Source organism: Calidris pugnax, unplaced genomic scaffold, assembly GCF_001431845.1.
Source record: "Calidris pugnax isolate Ruff unplaced genomic scaffold, ASM143184v1 scaffold52, whole genome shotgun sequence".
Lineage (NCBI taxonomy): Eukaryota > Metazoa > Chordata > Aves > Charadriiformes > Scolopacidae > Calidris > Calidris pugnax.
Genome location: NW_015090811.1, coordinates 4266342 through 4292031, shown reverse-complemented (window position 1 = coordinate 4292031; position 25690 = coordinate 4266342). Strand labels below are relative to the sequence as shown.

General features: G+C 38.8%; 2 long non-coding RNA genes across 9 annotated transcripts in view; one reads left to right on the top strand and one right to left on the bottom strand.

Annotated features, from left to right (window-relative positions):
* The window catches only part of LOC106886153, a 36899-nt gene extending 25120 nt beyond the window's left edge, over window positions 1–11779 (top strand). For 6 of the 8 annotated variants that reach the window (XR_001411589.1, XR_001411593.1, XR_001411594.1 and 3 more), the window contains 2 exons: window positions 10650–10788; window positions 10939–11779. This is a non-coding gene — a long non-coding RNA (uncharacterized LOC106886153). Of the gene's footprint in view, window positions 1–2631; window positions 2704–10649; window positions 10789–10938 lie in introns of those variants that run through there. The other 2 variants (XR_001411591.1, XR_001411588.1) reach the window with 1 other exon arrangement.
* LOC106886156 lies at window positions 411–13908 on the bottom strand. Its single transcript, XR_001411599.1, has 5 exons — window positions 13664–13908; window positions 12781–12884; window positions 6484–6562; window positions 1951–2070; window positions 411–552 (listed from the first exon to the last, which is right to left on the bottom strand). It is a non-coding gene; the product is annotated as an uncharacterized LOC106886156 (long non-coding RNA).
* Window positions 13909–25690: the final 11782 nt, after the last annotated feature.

Sequence of the window (25690 nt, the reverse complement as noted above, 5' to 3'; positions counted from 1 at the left end):
TGTGACCTAACGATTATATGAACAAAAGAAGGGGAAAAACATTGCACCACCTTTCTCTAAGTTCCATTTATCCATGAAATAACAATTGCATTCATATTTGCATTTCCATTACACAGAATAGCCTACCTTCTGACTTACCAGCACAATGGTATTGTTTTATTTATTTAAGCTGGATGGTTTGCTTTTCACGGTATGACCAGCTGGTAGAAAAATAGGATTCAATAATGCGAACATTTCACAGTAAATAAATTGCATTAATACAACAATATAAAAGCTGTGCTCAGCAGTTTCTCTAGGACAAGGTCTGCTCTAGAGCTATGCACGCAGCTCTCTAAACACTCACTTGGAGAACTATGAAGGTTACATCTCGCTATATGAAATAATACAAAAAAGATGTTGAAGTTCCACTCCGGATTTTGTTTACTCACTTCTCCCCGTTAAAGAGAGTTACATGTTTAATTGGCTCCTTTCACATACAAATCTCTGTGGCTCTATTTCTTGCTTACGTTCACCATTGCAGGCTTCTGTGTAAAATCTTGCAGTGACTAAAGACTACAAAACAAATAGAAAATTGGCATAGCCATTAAATTAATTTCAAAGTTACTGTATGGAGAGATCACTCCCCATTTACCCCCAAGGGAAAAAAAAAAAAAAAAAGAAAGAAAAAAGGGATTCAGAAAGGTTCTTTTGGTGTTTGATATGTTGACCTGATTGCCTGGTAGATTTGACATCCTCTGTGTGGAACTCCATCACCTCTGTGGGTGGGTACAGAGGACAAATGTTCTTTGCTCCATTTCTTTGAGCTGTAAGAGAAAATGGGCCTCCCTTCCTTCTTTGGTCTTCTCTGTTTACAGGATATCCACAGTCTGTCTTAAGAAAACCCTTGTAGTAGCTTGCTATGGAAGGAATCAGCAAAAGCTCTCCTCCTACATCCTAAGCAGACCCAAATCAAAGAATATAACACTAAATCACTGTTCAATGGTCTGTCACCTTTCCTACGCACGAACCGTTTACAAAGGAGCTACAAACATCTGAAAAAAAAAAAAAAGAGGAGGCACTCAACTGGTGTCATGACTGTTCCTTATGTCAAGTGGTATGAATTAACAACTGCTGCCACGCAGCTCAGAAGTTGCTATAATAGAGTCAATGGCAGGGCCCTGTGGCAAGTGAGCACTTCCACAATGTGTTCCTTTGACTTCATATCTTCTCTGTCTCTCATACAGCACTTCCAGTCCACAGCCCAGTTTGACACAAGCCAGTCATTTCTTGTATTTTGCTGGCAATAAACACCATCTGTGCAAAAGCTGTGCTATTCAGCAATGACAACATCCATCAGAGAGAGCCAGTGCATTATTTTGCTGGCACTCAAACTTGTTTGGCCTTCGCAAGACAATGAATCTTTTATATATTGCTTAAAGAATTATTTTAGTGTTCTGTTTGAGTTTCATAGAAACCCTGGATTCTTTCAGTATGAATGGAAAATCATTGTTGAAGGAAAGAACACTGTGAGGTCGTGTCTTAGTTTGAAGGGTAACAAAACCAAAATGAAAATAAAAACACTTGCCTGCTTTTAATGCTCCCAATTGTCCTCTTTCTCCTTGACTCCTTCGTAACAACTACAAGCTTTTTATTTCTGATCCAGTACCAAGGAAAAAGAAAAGCCTCTTGAAAATGTAGTGTTTGAATATGGATAATCACGTATTTTTCTTTAGAAATTACTTAATTATTTGCATCTTCATAAAAGTACCCTAAACACTTAAGTTAGAAGAAAAATGATTGTGTTTTTAACTCTTTGTAATATTCATTATTACAATGGGGTAGCTTAGGATGGTGAAACCAAATGGCCCAGGTGCTCCAGGTCTGTTGGCACATTCCTGGTTTGGTGTTTCTGGTGTCAGTAGTTGGGGAGTGTGTGAGCAGTATTAGTGGGCATCAAACCCGGCCACCTACCTGTGGACTTGGAAGAAGTTCCTCCATTGCAAGGCTGGTCACCCTCTGATCATGTAGCCCTGAGGACTTCACATGCCTGACGTTCACCACATCGCCTCTGCAGTATCACAACCTGTGGGTCTGTTAGGAACAAAATTACAAAAGGCAAAATGAGTTTCAAGACTTTCATGGCTTTTGACGGGGTCAAAAATACCATGCAAACATGTGTACAGTTATGGTTTTGACCTGTTTGTCAGAATCCTGCTTTCTGTGATACAGCTATAATGGATACACACTGTCCCAAATGAAAAAGTGTTCTAGAAACAACTTGATAAAGCTGTTCTGTCTCATGTGTTCCTCAGTTTCTTGTCTAAACTCATTACATGCATAAAATGTTACCTGTACTTACGATAGGTGCATTGTATTATGAAGCATTCGTGATAACCTCTTTTTTTACAGATAATGCTTGTCATGACTGAACCTGCAAAATAACATTTAAGTCAAGCCCCTTTTATCTTTTTTGAGAATATATTTCTCAATGTATCTGCAGCATGGAGCCATAGCAAAAATCTGTACCAGAAAGTGATGGAAAACATTTTTATACTTTATCTCTCAATAAAAAAAAAAAGCATACATACATTCTACAGACACCCATTTCTAGAGTGCATGCACACTGACAAGCTCCTATTGTTCTTTCTTTAGGGAGGCACTTGGCACGGAGTACATCCAGGGTGAAATAAATAAATAAATAAATAGAATGAAAAATACCGTTGCTATATTTGTATTTATCATTAGCAAGACAACAACCGCCTGCATTCTCTGTTGATTACAATTAATATGAAAGGGTAGAAATTATAACAAATAAAAAATTTCTCAAACATTATGCATGAGCATTGAGCTGATTTTATTCTAATGTTCCACGACATCCACACGGTAGTCAGAAAGCTTGAAACAATTAAGCATAATAAAGATCTAAATATGTAATTTTTCTTTCTAACACCACTGCTAAATTATAACCTTAAAAAACAGCGGAATTTCATCGGTGCCAATGTTTGTTGCTCATAAAGAAACTCACAAGTTTATGTATGTATTTAATTATACATGATTTTTACTTCTATTTTTACCCATATTCATCACCTCTTCTGCAAGGGCAAAATGCAGAGTTTCCTCATGGTATTGTCTTTAAACACCATTTAAGTCAAAGCAGAATGGGTGCTTGAGTAGACCCTTCAGCTGGGTGAGGGATTTCATCTAAGCCCAGCAGTCCCTCAGCTGGCCTGGCTCTCCTTCCATTAAAGCTGCTGGAATTGTGATAAGTATCCCCAGGTGAGGGTCTGGCCTCCAGTTTTTGAGCAAGAAGTAGCTCCAGCGCAGCAAAAGTTGTAAAGAATTCACTTTGAAAATTTGAGACCTTCTGCAACAAGCACTTTTTTTCCCCCCGTCACAGTATCCTCCTGCCTGATGACTCTTCTGCTGACAGTAAACTAAATATTGAACACCCCTTCAAGGGATTTACCTTTTTACTTCTGAGCTTTTCAAAGAAACTGATAAAATGTCTAATTATTTGAATAATCAAGGCAATGAATATTTGATCACTAACATCAAAGATGCAGGCATAATTCAGGAGTTGAGGTATGTGCTTAATATTGCATTACTCATAACACAAAGAAAATTATAATTTCTTTCAAAATGTGTTTGTTAAAAGGTATTTTTCCTCTGCCTTTGGAACAGTGGAATGGAGAAATATTGGGAATTAATTTGGAAATATTTATTTAATTATCCAAACATTGTCATTGTGTCATTTGACAAGCTGTTGGATGAAACAAATCAGTGGTCAATTTATGGAAAACAACTTTCAGTGCCAGTAACGGTCTGAAATCTGACCAGACATGCTGATTAATATTAGTTGCTGCAGAATGAAACAAATCAGTGGTCAATTTATGGAAAATAACTTTCAGTGCCAGTAACAGTCTGAAATCTGGCCAGACATGGAATATAAGTTGCTGCACAGGAATGAAGGCTGAATTATCCATTCAGAGTCAATGAAGTCATTTTGGTTTTGGTTTTGAGTGAGATATATGCTGACAAGTGAATATGAGACATTATCATTGCCACTCCCTGGGAGTTTCTGCTTGTCTCTCTTCCCAACATCCAGAAAATGTGTCAATTTAGTCCTAATCCCCCTTTCCCATTTCATCCCTCAAGGCTCAGCATCACTGCAACCACTGATCATTAACAGACACCCTTCGACTTTGACATGACCTAAAGCTCAAGCTGGAGGTAGCCAAGAAACAAAGCAACCATTTCTTTTGTAATATTTCAGACACACCTTGAGCAGTTCAGGGACCGTCCATCAAGAGCAGCTGCCACCCAGAAAGACACTGTCAACTTTATAAAGCCCTGAGCATTTACCTGCCCTGACAAATTGTTCCTATCAAGATGCCGTGTTGTTTTGGTTGCAGGTAATTAAAATTAACTCCTATCTAGAGATAGAAGGAACTGCAAAGGCAGAAAAATCACTTAGTTGAGCCTGAACTGATCTCAGAATGTGGGTTTGGACCCTTCATTCTCCTCCCCTCTGCAGTTCTGGAACAAATCTTCATTACAAAAGACCAAACACAGGCTGGCTCTAAACACAGACCCCTTTCAGGACTGGGTTTGGCAACCACATCCCTTTTTCTGAGGCAGAGTGGTCCATAATAAGTGCAAAACTGCACAGAATTAGCCAAGCCACACACCGTGAGGTCAAAATCCAGTTCACAATCCCCTTTTTTATCCATTTAATCAGTGTCTTATTCATGTCACTGTGTGCATTCCTACCGATTGTATCTCTAGCAGTGCATCGCCCACTCACTTTTAATCTCCTTTGTTAATTAGTTTATGAATACACCGAGCATGACTCCAAGCTTCACTTATTAGCAAAAATTTTACGTACTTTTAGCATTATATTTGAACTCTTTCGGCTCTGAATATCCTCACTGTGCAGTATCTCAGGTGTCTGAGTGATCGCCGGTGCTTTTTAGTGGACTGCAGACATCCTGCTCATTAATCTAAGTAACTGCTTACTAGTCATATTCTCAAGTACCCCATCACTTCTGGTGCACAGCAATAATATTTGGGCTTTCTACTTTCTTAAAGCAATATAGCAATATTTCAAACCAGGTACTAATCCAGTCCCCTGGGCAGAAAATACATGCAGTCAGCTCCATTTATGTAAAGATATTTATAGGGCATGCTATCACAATACTCCATTATTTAGTAGAGTTGGTTGTAAAATAAGATAAATATAAAAATTGCATAATATTTTAAGCTCTGACTCTAGAACTTTTATTTTAATGGTTACATATTATCTAAACCTCCCATTTGGATCTCCTGACTGCTGGCAAACCTTATTTCTTTACATTTTTTTATGAAGAAGTGAAGAGTTTTTAAACTAAAAAAAAAAAAAATCCCAACAGCTTCTTTATTTAAAAGTGAATTCTTTCATTTTGTTTGAATAAATTTTAACTGAAATGGAAATTCATAGCCCTCCTTCCCAAGGCTTCTACAAACGTACAGCTAGAAAAAGAAACAGTGTCATTTGGTCACCACAACCACCCACTAACCCTGCCCAAAACTGAACAAGACAGAAGGAAAAGGCCACCTGTGTTACATTCACCTCATTGTCAATTAAAAGAGTGAAATATTGCAGGATTCTAATCTCTATTATTATATCTATAGTGAATAAATGATCCAAGTGGGAGGGTAAAGACATTAAAGGAGGATTATTTACCCAAAGAACTCTCCAGTTTCTTGATAGTAGGAGTCTTCATTGGAAAAAAAAACAACCCTACATCTGAGGAACAATAGCTCAAATTGCAGGTATTCACTAGCAGAGACAAAACTTGCTTTTAAAAAGGCAACACAACTACTATTGTAATTTCTACTCAAGAAATAATTCCTGCCTTTGGACACCACAGGGCCATAAATCCACTGATGGCAGGAGGGATGGCGGTGGTGGAGAGAGGGGTAACAACTACAGCATTAACAAAACCCACAAAACCCCCTAACCATAGAATTTGAAGCACTAACATGAGAAAAAAAGAAATTCAAGCTTTAGATATAGCTCAGCTAAAACATGAGGCAGGGAAAGCAGCCAGCAGATATTTTAAGGATGTGTTTGCATGGGAAATGCTTAGAACTGAAACAGAAAGAACTATGAAGTGTTGCATAAACAGGAGAGACGAAGTCAAGTGAAAATTAAAAAAAAAAAATATTTGACAGCAAGTGCTGTGTGGTTGCTTCGTTATGGTTTCCCAAGGGAAACAGGCAAACCTGTTTCACTGGCAACAGTAAAACACAAAATAAGCTGGACAAAAGCACAAGAAAATGTACTGCAGAGGAAATGCAGCAGTCAGAGGTGGCACAGGAGAGTATTTGCATCCCTGAACTACTCATTTTCTGGCTGGTGTTTCACTGTGATCCTATTTTTTCCCTCTGAAACCACTAATCTCCCACCATACAGTCATCCTAAATGACGGTGCCTGCTTCCAAAAACCTGCCACTGTAACCTACCTGTCTGTGCCATTCAACATGGACATCTGTATCCAGAGTCCTGCTTCTGGGAAGAGCCAGCAGCTGGGGTCACATCCTCCTATCAGAAAAGAAATAGCCAGAAATTAACTGCTCTATGAAAAGACATAAAAACATCATCCAGTCTTGAAAGCATGCGATAATTTCCCCAGTCTATTTTTATAATTGAATGGAAAAATCTCCTTTAACATTTCACATAGATTATTAGAGAACACTTAATTTATGCTGCTAAGTACTGCCTTAAAAATACCTTTAGTGGAGTCTTCAAAATGACAAACACCTGTCTTATCGCTCGCACCAAGAATAGGTTTCCATCACAGACCATAATAACAAAACGATAATTTGCGAGGTTCTGAAAAAAGATGGGACTAGTAAAAATCATCACGTAACTGACTTTTTAATACCCCAAGATCACTGTCGCTTAATAAGACTGAGACTTTGAGAGTGAAATTAAACCATAAATCCCTGGAAGAGACTTTCATGAGCCTAACATGCAATTATAAGGTGAAAAAAAAAAAAAAAATCAGCTTTCAGGTTCTAAATGTCTCTCTGTCAATAGAAAAGCAAGGAGAGAATGTAAGCACACACTATTAGAAACAAGAGCAGCTCAGCTCTGGAGATCTCTAGGAAATTGAAAATGCTCAAGGTCCAAAATTGTTCCATCCAGCATTGCAAAAATTCAATTTACAAGAAGTCCTCAAATTAGAAAATTACTGGTACAATCAAATTTTGCTCCATGAATGGTATGAAAGGAGCAAAACATGTTTTTAAGGTGCTCTCCAAAATTCTGGGCATCTCAGACAGACTTTGAAAGAACTTTCCAGGGATTTTGCAGCTCTGCAGACCCAAGACATCAGAGCTGGCCCCAAAGGAATGGACAAGAAATCTGTCCTGGTCCTGCTTTCAGATTCTCAATGCAATGAAAACACCACTATGCAAAGAAAATATCCTAAAACCTAAATACAATTGGTGAGCATTCCTCCCCTGACTCACATGCAGAAGGTCACCTTTGCAGAGGTGACATGCAGGCAGGGCTGCCCACAGGCCGTAGAAAACTCCTCCTTGAGGTGCCTCAAGGAAGAAGCTGCCTCCAAGCCAGAAGTGCTTCAAAGCCTTTCCCAGGGCTAACAGATTCTCCCCTTTGTAGAAGGCGGTGGAGATGCCTAATGAATCATGGCTCAGAGCTGTTTCCAGATGCAGGGATGTTTTTCACGAGATATCTCAATTTCTGTGAAAGAGCAGGGTAGGGTTTTTTCAACAGAAACTCTTCTGTCTGATGAGGTCTGACCAGCCTCATTTCTATAGGATTGAGCTTGATTTTTTATAGTTTTAGGAGTTAACTTTTATAAAAAAAATTAAACCAAGCTTCTACTTTAAAAAAAAATAAGAAGAAATTGTAGGATCAGTTGTGTAAACATGTGAGAAAGTTTCTGACAGCGAGTGCCCTGGAAGTCTATGTACCATGGCAGGGAAAGAGGCTGTCACTGCAGCTGCTGTGGCTCCAGCGTGGCAAGACAGAGCTCCTGTGGCTTCACCAGTTTATGTGCCCAGTAAAACCTGGGCAGATGACACGGAGTTGTTGGCTGCCTTCCCGTTGGGTTTGGCTGGGACTGCCAGTCTCACTCAGAGTAACCTGGGTGTTACTGTACTGCCTGGTAGGTCCAGAAGTGTGAATTGCAGCAGGAAAAGCTGCTCAGTCTGGGGAGGTAAAAAGCTATTTCTAGCCCAAACTTCTCTTCCTGTGATGGGCCACGAACACCTGCTCAGCCAGCGAGCTCCCGCAGAGTTCACTGATGTCTCCAGGCTTTGGATCACGTTTATGCAGCTGATAAGCAGAAATTTGATCTCTAGATACTCGTCTGTTCAAACCACACAGATACCGCAAGGTGAGATGCCATGGTTTCAATTACCTTTCCTAAATTGCACACGTGTAAGAGAGGGAGCAAATAAAACAGACAGAATTGCTGTTATTCAGAAGACACCCCAAGAACCAGGGAGCTGCAGGAAGACTAAACATGACAGGGACTCCCCGGAGGGCTTTGCAGAGAGTCAGGGAGAAGGGGAATTCTCTTTTTCCCTCAGCACACCTGAAATTGAGAATCTAAGGCAACAAAGGAATAGCGTTTGTTTAATAAAAGGTAATTTTATTCTTAATTCTTCTGTGAGAAGAACTGGAGAACTATTTAAAGCACAGTGAAACGCTATACAAATAATACTTCCTTGGACAACAAAGGGAAAGCAAGGCATTTGTCTAACGCGAGAGAGGAAATTGCTAGAGAAGCTCAGATAATACTGTAGCCTTTTGTTGACATTTTTTTAATAGTGACTACAATTGTAGAACAGGTCTATGTGCTGTGAATAGATGCTATGAATAAAACTCAGGTACCCTGCTAGTCAATTTTTCTTACCAATAAATACACACCCCAGAAAACTTTCGTCTGCGTGGCAAGTAGTATTTAATCCACGTACTTTGTACCTCTGATGGAATGACAATGGGGATTCATTATGGGTACACCCCTAGGTACAATGTAGCATTTGGCATAGAATCACTGAATTGTCTTGGTTGGAAGGGACCTTTAAGATCATCTACTCCAAACATCAACCTAACTCTGATAAAAACAAAAGACCACATCTCTCAGCCATGTCCCTAAGCATGCATCCCTGACTGTCGTTAGGCACCTGATGGTAAAACAGTGGGTCAGCCAGAGGAAGGAGGAAGCCAAAGCCCAGGTGTAGAGGAGATGTGTGGACACAGAGATGGCAGGAGGCTGTGGTCAGAACCCCACGGCTGGACCACCACCTGTGGAGTTCTCTCTCAGCACGGAAAAGAGGATGCAGAGCAGAGTCTTACAGGTTTTAGTCTTTCCAAGAGGAAGCAAGGGACGCAGATCCTGTTTAATGTCAGAAACAATACTTAATGGCTTTTAGTGACATATTTACCTAATATTTACAGGTTAAAGGTACGTAAGACTGGCTTCAGATGGCCTCAGCAACCTTTGGTTCAGCTGATAGTCTGAGGAATGTTTCTGCTTCGTTATTGTGCTCAAAGACCTTAATTCCGGGCAGTTTCATGTTGCACCGTTCCCAAAAAAGAAGGGGAAAACACACCAATTTCTAACATGACTTGACTCTATTTCATTGTGTTGGACTCAACCTGAGTAACTATTTTATGTCCTACCCAGCTAAATTACTGCTTAATCTGAGCTGAAATCTAAGAAACCAGATGTGTGAGATACGGATTTAAAGAACATTATTTCGGAGAGGGAAATCTGACTGAAACTCACCCCCTGCCTTGGTTTAGCAGAGTCACGTCTGGAGAACGGCCCTTCTTATCTAAGCCTTACCAGGAGGCAAGACAGAGCAGTTGCTGAATCTTGCTCCTTGGAAAACCACACAAGTATTTCAAATAGAATTTCTAATAGTTGATTACCTTAAGGTAATGAAAAGACTTTTGAAGAGCTTTTTTTTTTCCCTTTTCTTTTTATTTTTTTTTCTTTTCCTTAGGTCCTTCCTTTTCTATGACAGATTGTTAAAAGTATACAGAGAGGTCCTCAGAATAAATCTGCATAGTTAAGTTGACTTCAGTGGTTTCTTGACAACTGAAGTGAGTTGAACTTCTAGCCTTGTAATTTAGAGCATAAGACCCATGTCAGGTCTGGTCTAGGCCATCAGCTGCTCTCCAGCAGTGACCAGTAGTGTATACCTAGGGAAAAATATAAGAATAAGACTTTTTGACTGAGGCAGAGATTATATCTTTAAAGTCCTTGACGGATTGTTTTATTCTTCCATCAGTTTGGCTGCTGACCGTTTTACCCCAAATATATTTCTGCCTCTTAGCCATGAATTCGACTAGATGTTTAACTAACTAGTTTAATTAAGCCAACAGTTTAACTAGATGTTAGAAAGTTATCTCTTGATTGTTTTGAACCTGTTCCCTAATCCATCTATTTGTTATCCCCTAGTTCTATTTGAGAAACAATGACAAATTTTCCCTATTAACTTCTTCATTTCTGATTGCACAGACCTGTGTCGTATCAACTTCAGTTATCTCTTTTTCTTTGTTGTTTTTTTTGTCTTGACAAAGAAGCGATTCAATATATTTGCTCATCCTTCTCCCTGACTTGAGTTCTCTTATTTCCTGTTTCAAGATGAGAACAGATCCAAACAAATACTACCCAGAGACCCCTTACTGTCTTTGAAGACTGCAGTGATTTTTTAAATAACGCTGTATAAAAATGACATATGTGAAACGCAAAGAAATTTGTTGGAGACTTGAAACGCTTAAGAGTAAGTAAATCTGATTTTACTCTGTATATTAAATCTGCTGATGAAGAAGGTAAGTTCTCATCAGCAGCAGTTACAGCTTCCCTGCTTTTCTTGCGCTGGGGATAATTCTGCCTCAGAGATGTTACTCACTGATATCTTTTTCCATGACAGATGTTTAAGCTGATACTTCCTTACATGACAAGAGTGAAAATAGACCGAGCATCAGTTACACTCGATGGAAACCCCCTAACATCAACAGAACCAGTAGAGACCCCAGGTCCTTTATCTTACCTCTCAGACAGTAGTTTGGCAGCTCTATATATGATAATGTAAGAATAATTGCTTATTACATTTCTGCTGTAACATACAAGCATTGTGTAATTCAGCATTAATGTCTGACAACCCAGCTGTCATCTTTCCAAAAATACTTGCTGTCTAACTACTTGCTTCTACTTCAAACCAAAGGAAGACATTCCGCTCCGGGGCATTTTGACAGGGTGTTATCTTTTGAAAAGACAGATGTTTGTGCTGGAACTGTCTGATAGTTTTAAGGCTTATGCACATGTTTCAATAAATAAGTGCTAAATTACTTGCCAGGTCCTGAGTTAAAGTTCAGGCTGGGGCGTCTTCTAGAGAAATATATCGGTGACACACAAGACGAAGAGCAGCATGTTCACACAAAAAGTTTCAAATCACCTTTCAAGCAACACAGAAAGCCAAGAAGCTCTGGCTTTAAGGCTTTCTTGTATGTGAAAGGACACCGAGAATGTGTGAAATAGATGGAGTTGCCATTCTCTGCCCTTCTCCATTTCATCTCCCAAGAGAAATACTTCAGAGGGTGGGCAAATAATTCCTCACCTTATAAGGGATTTTATTATTTGAAGTAGTGCGATAGTCCTTATTGACCCAACTTTGATTTGTAAGCTGATGATGAAATTAATTTGGCCTTTGGTATAACCACAATTAACTTCTCCGGAAGGGAGGTGATACGATGTCTTGCAGTAAAAAACATCTCTTAGCAAGGAGCAGCACAGGGCCTTCCGTGTTGTTTGAGGTTTCAATAGACTTACGTCAGACTCAAGTGCTTCGTCTGCCTCCAGCTGGTCCTCTGCAGAGGGTGGAATTTCACCTTGGAGGATAAATTATGGAAATTCTTTCACCTCAGAATGACTAACTATTATCTGATGTGGGAGTTTAATTCCTCCTTCAGATGCCAGATAATGGACCAAACAAAGAACTGGAGGATGACACTGATTGAACAGTGTTTAATATTCTTTGTTTAGAAAGTCTGGTTAACCTGTCACTGCTAAATGAATATAAGTGTTGTGTCTGTGTGTACTTTAGGCTCTGTCTTGTATTAATAAATAGAAGTAGGATAAACTACTTGAGCTTTAAAATGACTTACAAGGGAATATATTAAATACTCCCCTCCCTCTTTTAATCAGGTAATTACTTATTGAATGAAAGGGTGGGGAGGAAGAAAGAGAAAAGAAAAGCAAAATGGGGATCACATCTTTTTTTAATATTCTGGAAGACAGGAATATTCTAAAAGTCTGTTTTCTGCCATTTAACTACCAGAAGACCAATCTGAGGACCCTAATTCTGGGAAACTTGCTCAGTAGGATTACTGTAAGTCATTCTGGGATCACAGCTAAGAAAAATATAGGACAAATAATTCAGAAAATTAATATGAGATGTGAGGTGGCAGCTGAATAAAAGAGAAGTACAATGCCATTTATATAACAAAATAAATACATATAAGTATATATATATACGTATGCATATATATACAAAACCCTTATGAGACTTCCAGTTTGCAAGCTGTTCTGTACAAAGATTTTACATCTATATAATCTACTTCTTGGGACCAAAAAAAGACCATTTTAAGTGGAACAGCTTTGTAAGTTAGAACCTAACAGTGTTTCTCCTTATGCCAACTGGTGCATCCTGTTCAGTCAACCATATGCTTAATTTTAACCTTAGACAATATGAAAATAAAATGAATGAAAAAACCTTGGTTGTCTGGTGCTGGAGCTCCGGTGCAGTCTGACCCTGTCGGCCTTGTTCAGGGCTGGAGAAGGTCACAGGTGTTGGCAGCTGCTCATTGATTCTAGATACTGGAAGACAATTTTGTTGGAACAATTTTGATATTTTTCTGGCCAAAACAAGGATTTTCCCATATGAAAACTACATTTCCCCTTCCCCTGGTCTTTGAATTACCCCCCTCCCAACTGTACCTCCTGCCCCAGCTGCAAAACCTGTAGCAAAAGCTCCTTAGCTGCTGGCTTGGAGGCACCTGCAAAAGCCACCCTCCATGCACATGCCAAGAGCTACCTGCTTTTTATTTGCTGCTTTATTTTTTTCATTATTATTTTTTGGCCCAGATTTGCAAGCAAGCAAGGCATCAGCAGCAGATAGTTAGCAGGGCAACAGAGTAGCCATTAGGTGTTTTTACTTCCTCTTTTTCCTCTGATCAGCTATTCAAAGCAGTATGTAAAGCTGCAAGTATTCCCTGGGGAGAAAAAAATAAAAGACGAAAAAAATGAAGCATTTCAATATAAAAAGCATTGACTTCTTTGTTAAAAAGAAATCATTTAATAATGCCGTGCATTTTTTTCAGAGCTCATACTGGCTTAAAGTAAAAAAAAAAAAGAAATAAAACATATTTTGTTCCATTTGGACTAGGTGGGCACTTCAGAAGCAATTCTTACTAGTTTCCCCACTTACTGCAGGTGGGTTTGCTGACAAAATTCTCCCAAAGTGTGTGAAGCAGGTATTTTTTGTATGAGCCTAAACCAGAGGATGCAGGCTGAGATGGCACAACATGCTCACCAAGTCCTCTTTTCTCTACACCCTCAGACCAGAGCTAATGCAGAGTAAAACCCAGGACACAGACCTCAGCACCAACTGGTTTGCTCTGTAGATTCTCTCCTGGTGCAGGACAATCTCTGGCGCTGGAGAGAAGCCAGATCTGCATCATCTCATGGGCAGGGATCACACCTTCATCCCATGGGCAGGGATCACACCTTCATCCCATGGGCAGGGATCACACCTTCACCGAGGCTGAGTACCTCGATGGAAGCCCTGGAGACACAGTTGATGGACAAACCCAATGTTTGTCTTTGAAATTTGAACAATAGCAACATTTTCAGACAACAATGGCTTTGGCATTTCTTTAGAGTAATTTAGTAAAGTGCATGTGGAAGGATTTGCTAAGAGCTGGAGATATTTAAAAATGCACCCTCTTACTTCTGTTAAGAAAGAATTGGCCTGTAGCCCCTGCAGTGTTGCAGAGATTTAAAATAATCTTGGAGAAGATACGTCCTTGCTTCGCACATATGTTCTAATTTCAGAATAAACTGCAGCAGGTGATGTGCTCTCCAGCTCCACTCCTCCCTTCTTTTCCTGGGGATTTGGCTTTCTTAGAGCGTGTGTGATGGCACACTGAAGAAGGATGTGTATCTGGGGGATGACAAGTACCAAGTGGCTCATCCCAAGCAACACCTATGAGCAGGTTACGCACGTGCAGGGATGCTATAAAAATAACAAGCTCAAGAAGAATCAAGCACACTGCATGTGTGATTAAGACTCCTTTGCTTGCCCTCCATCGCTGCTGGTGAGGGAATTTCAGCCGAGCTCTTGGAAGCAGCCTCCATAACTCCTTCTCTGCAGGCAGTTTGCTGTGCGGGCTCTGCACGTGAGCCACTTCCCATTGCCCTCTCCAGGGAGCCCTACAGCCTCTTCAGGGAGGACGAGTGACAGTGCCCCAACAGTAATTCTTAATTATTTTCCAACTTTGACAATTAATAACTAATAAGTCCTATCTAATCAAATGGGATTTCGAGTCCATCGTCTAAACTCAATTTACTGTACTTTCATAACAGTAATTTTTTTTTGTTCCTTTTCCTTTCCCTGAAGGCACCCTCTTCCCTGAATTCTGTGAGGTGAAGATTAAGCTGACAGATGGTATCAGCAGAAGAATGATTATGAGTTTTAAAAACCTTGATATTTTGGCTTAGTACATCATTTTTCATGCAAATACTGACACGGATATTAGCATCCAATTAGGAAAGTATAAAACTATGCCATTCTGTTACAGTTTACGTTACAATCATTTACTGTTTCATTAAAAATACTAAGTAAGACTGCTCTAAAAGGGATAAAAAAAAATCAATGATGTAACTTTTACATCTGCTACTTTGCTGTTCTGGTACTGTGTGGTAGTGAAAATGGGCTACACATCTCTTTTAAATTATTCTGACTGAGGTGCTGCTCCCATTTTTGGGTCCTAAAAGAGTACTTCGACATGGCTAAGGTTGAAAGGCTTGTGATGAACCTGGGCTGATTTATTTCCATAGGTTATACTATATCTAAATATACACCACCTGTTAGTCAGACAAGGACTATCAGTGATACCTGCTAGCCAGTGATTTAAACCCCAAAAAACAACTGATGATCTACATGAAAATGTTTTTAAATGCCCTCTCTCAATTCCAGTGCGTCAGAGTAAGAAAATAAAGAAATAAAGACCATTCAGAGTCTGAGGAACAGTCATGGATAAGTGGAAAGAAAATCAACACTCACCAGACATTTACTTGTGGTTGTGGTGGTGGCTGTTGATGACATTTCTTGGTGGCACACTTTTCTTCACTTTCGTGCAATGTCTGAGCCAACTCTGGAGGAGAAACAACTTTTAAGTTTAAGAATTAGAATTTAAAAACTGAAAGTCTAATTTTTTGACCAAGGAAAAGAGATCACTGTTACTTCGTGCCACCCTTCCTTTGCAAAAAAGAGATTTCCCTGTCCTCTGTAGTATGGGTGCTCTTGTGATACAAAGCAGTGGGTGAGGAAAAGGAGGGATTGTGAAATATCCAGGGAACTGCAACCCAGGCAGGGCTTTAGCATTGCTACTTCACATCACTTTTTAAAAATAGGGAATAAACGGAAAGAAATTTCTCACACTGATGTGAAGTAAAATATGGAATAACCTATGCTTATTCTAATAACTTCAAAATCTTTCATTTGACTTGAGTATTTATCCCTGTAAACAGTGTTACCTAGTTAGCTTAACATTTCAGTCCAATTCATGCTTTGGAATGTCTTTAAAAGGTTTTCTAGAAAAATGTCTTCATAATTTTGAAATATTTTCCAAAGTGTTTTTGAATCAAAAAACTTCAAGATACTATTTTTCATAAATGTCAGATTTTTAATATGCTAGACTTTGTTATTTTAACAAAGGTGGAATTCAAAAGTTCTTGACCAACTATAGCTATATTAATTGACCTCTTTCTCATAGACAAACAAAATGTTTAAATCTCCTCCTTCTCATCACATCTATTGTCTATGAACAAAATATAATAAGGAAAATCAAGTCTCATGAAATACTGCTTTCCTGAGAAACTTTTAAAAGTTTGGACATGCAGCCACATCATTTAGTAAATTGGTTAATTGTTACATGATGGATAAACCAGGTGCAAGCTAGTACACACAGTTAAACACAGACAATAAAATAATGCAATTTAATATTCTCACCACAAGACTCACATTAGTTAACATTTTCCTTAACTTGAGAGCAAGCCCTCGGACAAGTGGCAGGGACTGATTTACAAAAATAGAATTTGATCAGCTTAAAAAACCTGCAATTTCTAGGCTAAAAAAACCTGTGACAGCGCTCCTTCTTGCTTGGGTTTCTTTTTTCTTTTCCTTTCTATAAAAGTGGACATAGATACCAACTCCCTGGCTCTTGCTGCTCATGACATACTCCAGAGCAACTGTTGGCTATAGGGAGGATGACTAACCTGTACAGACCAGGTTGGGAAAATTCTAGTGGAAATTATGAGTGGTGGAAAAAAACCACCCAGCTCTGCCATCCAAACTATGTTGCACCATAAATAGCAATGGTTGAGTTGCAAGTATTGCTTGCAGGTCACCTTCTGTATTCAGAGGTATCAAAACCTCCAGTGGGCCATTCCTCACCTTTCTAATCCTATTAGCAGTAATGGAAAAATGCCAAGCGGTTTTCCACAAATCTTCATTAGTTCTCTTCAAATTCATATAGCATCCAAGATTAGAGCACAACCTTAGTCAAGAACAAAGACTGGCTGTTAGCCGACCAAAAAATCCCACCCTGTCTGAGAGAGGCACTGCCAATTCTAGTTCTAAACTGCAAGGACAACAGAATATTAGACTTAAGTTTTTTATTTGGAGATGTTGAAGCTTATTTGTTTTACCTTATTTGCACATGGGTTGGTAATGAGAGTGCACTTTCAGTCCATGCTATGAAAACAAGCTTCACAGAAAGCTTTAATAGCCATTACCTTCATCTCTGATATCAAAAGCTACTTGTAAATGCTTTAACATTTGAAACACTGATATAATAACTAGGAGTCTGGTTGATTTTGCAAACTCCTCTTGTAAAATTTTCAGAGACTGATGTAAATTTTTACGGTTGGCATAGAGGGTAGGAAAAAGTGTAGTTTCGTGCAATGGCTGGAAGCTAATGCTGCATAAATTCAAATTCAAAGGAGTATATTGCAGATAGGTGGCCAGCAGGACAATTTATCTAAGGAAGCAACAGATACTCACACACCTGAAATCCCTATAGGGGTTACTCATTTCATTTGGAGAGCAAATATTTTAAATCTTTTCTTCCAAAATGTCAAAATACTGTCATCTCAAAAAGAATCAAAAATCAGAACATCTTTTCGTAAGTGAAATATTTTGACATCTTTTTGCAACGGTACTTCAGGCTTTTTACCACGATATACAGTGCTCGCATCATTCCAGAGGGAGCCATGTGGGAACTTAATGTGGACAATGTAAAACAAAGCAACTGCCTCCTCTGTAGAAAATAAAGAATTTGGAGATTCATGCTACAACGTTTAGGGTCTCCTGGGGTTTTTATTCGTCAAATATAAGTCAGAAGTCTTACAATATCCATTTAGTCCTAAGTGACCTGTTCTTTTCCAGAGGGATTCATTCATAGAGGATACAGGCAGGGGGGCTATTCGTCAGCTTGGAGATAAGGATGTGAATACTCTGCTGGAGCAGCCCAGCCTGAGAGATAGAGGTGAGCAATGAATGAGAACTTCTAGTGTCTGTTCAGGGATGTGCCTGCCATTTATCTCACACTGTATTCTGGCAAACAAAACTCAAGGGAGTATACATTAGAGAATAATCAGACTAATGATCTGCAGAGATTCTTATGTTAATGTTATCTTTTTATACTAAAAGTATGCTTTTAGCTAAATGCCTTTTCAGTTCCCTTCCTGGGCACCTAAATGAATAAAGGGCTGATAATGGCACTTCCATTATTTTAGGAACATATTTACACCTTAATGAAAGAGCTCTTGGGGGGCACAAAAGACAGAGATGCAAGTGCTTAAACTAATACAGAAGTGTTCTGTGGATTGTGTAAGAAATGAAAACAGAAACTGCTTGCCATGCTATCATCTCCATCTTAAAGGAAAAAAAAAACAAATGGTAATGAGATTTATAAAACAGCAGTCAAGCTTCATCCTGTCATTGTACCATACAGGCTATTTCTGTAAGTTATGGGGAAGAAACCTGCAGTAAAGTTTCTTGTACAACCAGGAACTGAGGAATTTTTTTCCATCTGTGAAATCACATTTTCTTTTGTGACAAATACCATCTCTTAAAACAATGACTGACTCGTCTTCAAATACAAATAGCCATCAAAAACCTCTGGGCACCAATGCATTAAAAAATTTGGGGTGCTCTTATCTTGAACATTTTTAAGGCATGCATTTTTAAGGAAAAATTAAAGAAGGTTTATCCACTGTAGTACAATACATCTACTTACAAGTTTACGGAGTGGCCAAGTTCTGGTCTCGTATTCTTCTGGACAGTTCTCAGGTCAGGAAACAGCAAGATGCAACATCTAAAGCCTAACAGAGAAATACAGTAAGATTTTTTCACTTCAGATGGCCCTTCATAATTTGGCATTTGGTAATAGGGAAAAAAAAAAGCATACAAAAAAGGAAAACTGGGGATGGAATCTGAAGTTAAAATTTTAAGTGATGCAAAACACTGAAATACGCCAGCATTTGATCTAAGGAGCCTACAGAATTAGCATAGTGAGCATATGTTCATGTTCAAAGATAACAGACATTTTTGATAACCCTCCCTAAACTGAATTCATCTCTGATTTACATATTTAAATGTTCTTTTATTGAATGACTTAAATCAGGGTCACCTTCATCATTTGTACAGAAATATACACACAGCTTTCATTTATATAAATGTTTAACTACAAATATTGCACCTCAAATTTTACACAGCAAATCTGTATCAAATTGCTCATTTTCTTATCCAGTAATTTTTGTAATGTATAATTATATTTTCTTTTCCTGCATATGTGTCAAAACTCTGTCTGAATAAATGATACTTGAATCTCATTCCTTCACATCTGAGTTCACTAATTCTTGGATCTCTTTTCTCTCTCCTCCATAATCTTCTCTTTTAAATTCCTCAGCAAAGTCCATCCTGGACATCAGCAATCTAGCAGGTTTAAAAGTTTTATATCGTAACTCATGTATTTCCATAAATAATTTGGGAACATCGTGATTCTTCTAGTACAAGCTATTTCTGCTAAACATTTCTGACTAGCTCAAATATTAGCCATGACCACAGACCATTTGGTCTGGACAGACCAATAGGTGTGATCTAATAGCATAAATCCCATCCTTCCATTAAAGGCATTGGAATTAAATGCTTTTTAAAAAGTTTAAAAAAATATATTAATTTGGCTTAAAAATGCCCAATCACAAAATTATCTTAAAACATTATGGAAACTTCTTGAAAATGCAAGTGTCTCTTTTTTCTCCTTATATATGGTACTCACAGGAATCATGGCATTCATGGGAACCACACAGGAACATTCACAGTTTTACCTATAAAGAACAAATTTTCAAAGTCCTGCCTTCCTAAGCAGGCGATTGTGGTTAGCTATGATGAATAACCAAGGCCAAAGTACATTTTGCTAAATGTAACATTTGAGCTGTGACCGTTTCTGCCTGGTATTTGGCTAAAACACCGAGCTCGATTTCCAAGCTGGCCTTTGCTGTAGACACATTTCCATCCAGAACCAACCCTCCTGGCTCGCCCCCATCTCCAGCTGCTACTCACTTGGAGGATGACACCAGACTGGAAGTGGGGCCTGACAGTTCTCTATACATATCTAAATCCTTTTTGTAATTGATGGGAAAAGTATCTTCTCCCTTTAGATTTTTTTTTTTCTTTGCCAAAGCGAGCCCTTAAACTCAAAATTCCACATGAAGATATCACAGTTACTCTTATTCGGATGGATAGATCTCATGGCAGTTGTATGGGAAATAGCTGGACATCTAATCAGGTCCAGTTCGGAGCTGTATTTGTGTTCCACACGTAATTATCCTCTGCAGGCCAGGGAAACTTGCCAAAGGCACTACTGTAGCTTTTTACAGCAGGTTACGTACTTGCATTTTATATACGAACCTCTAAAGATACTTTCAGGGCAAGACTGGAAAAGCAAAGCGCATTAGTTGCCGTGCCGGTGGATATGCAGCTTCCGTGGCTTCAAACAATGTTTTCTGTTTATTGGGAAGTTTTAAAAAACCTGCATTGATTTTTTTCACATCGGCTACACTATTAAAAGCAAAGAAAATACAGAGTTAGAAAGTACACGTTAGCTCTGGTATCATTCACGCTCTTGGTTGAGTAAGTCCCCGAGGTCATTTGTCGGTGTTATGAAGCACCTGCAGTGAGTACAGCCCACTCTATGTGGTGAGCACTGTGTGTCCCTGCCTTCCTAGAAAGGCTCGGGGCAGTGGATGAGCTCATTAGGACTATATAGGGTTAGATAAGTATTTTGAGGGTTGTTTTTTTGCTGTTTTCATACTCAGTGCCCCACAACGTAAAATTCATAACAACTATACCTGAGTCCTACACAATGACCTTCTCAGATGGCTATTAAACTCCTATATGGCACAGTAATACAGCACATAAAGTTACAGATATTTTTTTTTGTAATTTCAAATGCAATAAAAATATGATATGCCCAAGTTTCCTACGCTCATATAAAAGAAAAACATCATTTTGCAAACAAAGACCTATATTTGAGTTCCACTTTTTCAGGAAGACTTCAAATCTTACAAATGTAAAATAAAAAAAAATAAAATTATCTCACAGCAAAAATAACTGTCTTTTATTCATTTCTGTATTCACTTATGTCCAAAAGCCTACTGATGTTTCATTCATCTGCATTAAATTAAATTCAGGTGGGAGGATGGGTTTATTTGCTTTCCTCTCTCCTAGGAAAGCTGACCTGGTTATTGAACCCGTCTCTATGGTACAAACCTAAAATATAACTTCCTTGGTGCTGTTATTTTTCCCAAGGTGTTCAACAAATTGCACAGTTCTACTTTCCTAGATTATCAAAATCTGCCTATTTGAAGGCCTTAAACCAAAAAGTAAAGTTAAAGAAAGACCTTTCTGGCATTCCCATGCGATGAAGACTAATTTAACTTATTGTTTAATCTGTCAAGTAAGCAAATATTGATTGAATAGCTAGTCATTAAATTGTCAAATAATTGTGTGTTGGGCTTAACTAGTTTAGTTGTCTCCATTTATTTATCAGCCTTCATTTATCTACAAAAGTATATCACACTTTTCATCGTTCATCTTCTAAACATCAGATGATTTGATATTTGCTTGGTGCCACCCTACTTTTATCACGGAAGAATGAAACAGGTTTTGCAAATATAAAATCTTCCAGGTTGCCTTCAGGTAAGTGTAATACTTAAATGCAGGAGTTATGATAATGAAAGTGATAATTATACCATACACGAAAGAAAATGTGGAGGATGGGAAAGGAGCAGACTGCAGCAGAACTGTCTTTATCAGCCCCAACGGCAGGAAAAGGTTAACTCTTGTCTCTCTAAATCCAATGGCAGATTTGCCAGGCACTTTTGTGACACCCTAGTTCCTCTCTAAACACTAACAATTGGACTAACTTCAAAGTTGGCTTTTTTTAAGCCTTAAATATATGTTTATGCAAACAGGCACCATTTCCTGCACAAGGTGGGAAATACTGCAAATGTTAGTTGAAAAAAATCGCGAAAGCTCTTGCAGTTGCCCCAGCAACAAAGACACTTTCCAGCAGGCGTTTGCTGTAGCTTTTCACGTTGCTGTATTGCCATGTTTTGAGGTTCCAGCAAAGTGATCAAAATATGTATATTTCCTTACTTAAAAACAAAATAGAGAAAGGACTAAATATACTGAATAATTTGCATTCACAGCGAATTCTGATTCATGATATTCCTCGCTTCGTTTTGTTCATTATCCAGCTTCTGAGAAGTAGGCATGCTGCTGCCTTGGTAATATTTACAGCACATGGTAAAACTGATTTCTGTGTGATCAAAATCCTTCATTTTTCACTTGCTTGTTTGTTTTTAAGCGCAATATTGCTCTTCAGTTGGGCTACATAATAAAAGTGTGTAAAATAATAGCGACTTCTAAGTTGTCTTCGTTATACCATTGACATTTAGAAAATTAATTTAAAATAGCATAATGTTTTCACACACTATTTTTAATAATAGTAGATGGCCACAGTTTCACTCCTAGACAGTATTTCTAGAGTGCTTTTTTTTTTCCCTAGAAAGACTTCACAAGGGTTAATTCAAGATAAATGAATTAGAAATTATATCAATTGGAATATGTGCTTAAATGCCTTGAAAGTAAACTACTATTCATTAAGAAGTGATTATTATTATTGTCCAGTAAGTCTCTTGATGAAGGAGAAATGAAAGACGTGGAGTCTGGGTATGTGACAATGGTAAGGTGGTTTATTTACACATCTATGTACCAGCCAAAGGCCAGGGGTGATCAGATGGTTTATAGAGCATGTCCTCAGTCTACCACAGGGTTTTAGATGACAGAAAGAAACCTTGCCCTGATAGATGTTTCTGATCATGAACCCTGACCAAGAGTAAACTCTCAGGCTGTTCACTTAGAATTTTATGTGATAAAACTAGATTAAGAAGATATTTTTCCAGCTTGTGCATTTTGCTCACTTGATCAGGAAAAATAACAGACTGTGTTAAGGTGATCATTTCTTAAAGCACAGCATGAGCATTTTCATCATCTGTAAAAGGGGCAAGATCAATAGTTAATTACCTCATGAGGCAGCTGGGAGAACTGTCTAACAACTCCACCGAAAGGGCTACTGAGCAGTTAAAGAGAGATCAAATCCTGTTCTTATTTACGATGTGTCAACGCTTCAATAGGAAGGTGCGACTTGTGCAACCAAGCATGGCAGACACCTCCCCCGGGTGATGGAAAAGGTGGTTAAGAAGTGACACTTCGGGATGGCCTCCCACTACTTGCCCAAAGGTGTGAACCATGAGGCACATACATGGTGTTGACCCCAACTCTGCTCTGCACTGCAGCATCGGAGCCACCATGGTGCTGTCTGGGCTCCTCCTGATGGAGGTGCCATGAGTCACTCAGACGACTCTTGCATCTTCATTCTCCTGCCAGGACTTGCCTTTAAATTACTTTTTGGAATTATTCCAGATGTATCACAGCGTAACGTGCTGGAAACAAAGCATTTATTGAACTACGTGGTTTATGTACTACTTTGTGTCCATAGACTAAATGAATCATTACTTATCTGCTTAAAAATGTTTAGTATGTCTTAGATGCCATATACACAGCAGAGTAAGATATTATTTGAAAAAATGAAGCTTGAGCTTCTAAAATATCAAAATATTTATCTATATTATATTTATATACATGTTGAATTTCTTCCTTTCCTTCTTTGAAATTGTGTTTTATATTTGCAGTTTAATCATTATGCTAAATTCTCCCTGGCACACAAACTCCTATCTTTTTTACAAGTCAGTTGGCTGCTCTATAGTGCATTACTGTATTTGGAAAACCACAGCTGGTGGGAACTGGCACGTCATGGAAAAATACAGAGAACAGCAGATACTTTAAGTTCTGAAGGGGGCAATTGGGGAAAGACACTGGAGAACCCTCGACAAACAAAAAGTGCATAAGCAGAAATTACTCTGAGCCAAGGAACTCTGGATACCTCAAGGATGCTGCCTGTGGACAGTGTACTGTCAACTCCACATAATAAAGCAGTCTGAAACACAGTCACATCTGAAGAAAGGTCTCACCTTGGCAGACAGTGATCATACCTTTGTCCTCTGTTCAACCAAGGTCACTGTGGAAGCTTCAGGGCACTTCCAAGGTGTGTGGCACGTGTAGGGGCACGTTCCTCATGCACTGGTGGGCACCGATAGTCTCAGTGCCTTCCATAACAGGTGGAAATTGCAGCAGGTAACACCTGAAACAAGGGAAAAAGCAAATAAATGAGCCAAAGTCTGGTCAGAAGCTTTAAAGCTGAAATAAAGAAAGCAGGCATTAGGTCTGCATTGTAAGAAATCGGCGTTCTCTGTTGTTGTTGTCACTGAAAATTATGTCAAGTCAAGCATGGAACAGAGGTCTGAAAACATAAAATGTGGTGGAAACGGAAAATACTATCTATAGTGCTGGCTGTCTATACTTCTGGTCCTGTTCTTCCTACAGCCAGCAGTGACACTACTATCTCCACATGGCAAATGTCATGACTCTAGCAATGCAGTCTAGAAAGACCGGGCTGGTTGACTCTGTGTACGAAGTATTATAAGATCAATTCATTTATTGTTTCTGGAGCTTTGCCCCACACCCAACAATCACTCCGCAGATCCACACCAGGAACCATTGTTATTGTAGCTCCTGGAATTCCTCCTCCTTCACCAGCAAACTTAAGGTTTAAAGCCACTAAGATTTATGATGATGCCTCAATGAATTTTGGCCTGAGTTTATTTTTAACTGGACATTGCTAAGCAAAACTTCTTTACTATTGAAGGTAAATTGCAGCTTGCCCAGGTGGCCAAGGCTGCCAATAGCATCCTGGCTTGTATCAGGAAGAGTGTGGCCAGCAGGACAAGGGATGTGATTGTCCCCCTGTACTCGGCACTGGTGAGGCCCCACCTCCACTGCTGTGTTTTGAGCCCTCCACTACAAGAAAGTCATTGAGGTGCTAGAGCTTGATAAACCAACTACCTTAGGGGCAAGTAATGGCCTCCAAAGAAACAATATCCTTAATTGACTCTGATAGAGCTTGTAATAGCTTTTTACGGACACCATGGTAAGGAGACACTGGACTGGTTTTTTAGATCTACTCATGGCTTGTCCTGTTGACTGCACAGACCATTTTAATATAGAAAGTCATTCCTTCAGTGGAAAAAAGGCCCTAAAAATAGAAACGCTCATATGGACCATTCATTTTTAGAACAGTTAATCACAATTGATCCTTACACAATGAATACAAAATAAGAGTTATTATTAATAATGAATAATAAGAATGAATTATAATGGTGTGTTTATTAGGCTATCAATAATTAACAGGGCTTTGCCATTTATTGTAAATACTGTTGCTGTTTCTGTTGCAGCTTTGGAAGGCGCAATTTATATGGTAATTTTATATGAAACAGCGCCAATTACATCATGGCTATTACAATAGAGTAGGAGCAAATGATGACTTTATCAGTTTTGTTAACTTTTTCATTTTATTCATTGTTAGCACAGCCTGCAATGTAAACATGATGTAGTGAGAGGAATAAAGAAGTTTTGTGCAAGTCTAATAACTTTGGCCAGGAATCCAACTTCCCTCAGGCAATTGCACGGCAGGAAAAAAATACAACAGGGCAGAACTAAAGGCAGGAGGGAGTTCTCCCAGGGAGTTCTTCTCTGGGCAACCTCTTCCAGTGTCTCACCACCCTCACAGGAAAGAATTTCTTCCTAATATCTAATCCAAATCTCCCCTCTTTTAGTTTAAAACCATTACCCCTTGTTCTAGTGCTACACTCCCTGA